Source organism: Galeopterus variegatus, unplaced genomic scaffold, assembly GCF_000696425.1.
Source record: "Galeopterus variegatus unplaced genomic scaffold, G_variegatus-3.0.2 Scaffold10329, whole genome shotgun sequence".
Taxonomy (NCBI): Eukaryota; Metazoa; Chordata; class Mammalia; order Dermoptera; family Cynocephalidae; genus Galeopterus; species Galeopterus variegatus.
Window position 1 is genome coordinate 44,050 of NW_007736440.1, and position 846 is coordinate 44,895.

Below are 846 nucleotides of genomic sequence, written 5' to 3' on the forward strand. Positions count from 1 at the left end.
CGGCAACGGGATCGCAACCCTCGGTGTCGCGCCCGCACCGCGCTCAACCAGTGAGCTGACTGGTCTCTATGTTGGATCCAAACCCTTGGCGGGAGCGCCACCGCACTCCCAAGCGCCACACTCTACCGAGTGCGCCACTGGGCTGGCCCTCATCAACATCTCTTAATGACACCCTCCTATCAGCCCTGAAAAATGGCTGCTGCTACACAACTCTAGAGTTGTATAGTGAGTGGATGACACAAATAGGCTTGTGTTTAATTTTTTTTTGTAATGTGATGAATTTAAATAGAACAGCCACAATAAGTTAAGTGTATGTAAGTGATCGAAGTGCTAGAAAAGGGGAAGATAGATGGGCCTAAACTACAATACCAGGCAAGGACTGGATCTGTGTAGGTTTCTATGTACAGAGACAAGCAGGGTTAGGCACTTAAAGCTTTTTGATGAAAATCCTGGAAAACAGCCTAGGCCTACATTTACTATTATTACTATCAATAGTAACGTAATTTTCATGAAGAAACATGCAATCAGAAACATTACAGAGACAGAGAAGAGCCTAAGATTGTTCTGAAATGAAATGATACAAATTTGTCTAGAGTATCATACCTGAATTATAAAATTTGATGCTTTTACACTGTCATATTTCTTTATCATTAGTGGTAAATACCTCATTGAAAAATCATTTATAAAATTATTGACAATGATACAAAGCCTTAGCTGGCACAGATATTACTGTACTGGTACCCATCTGCTAAGGAAAATATCATCATCCACATATCTTAAGTATTTTCTCATATCTTAAACCAATATTCTTTGTTTTATTCAAAGGTGTTTTTTTTTTTTTTTTTT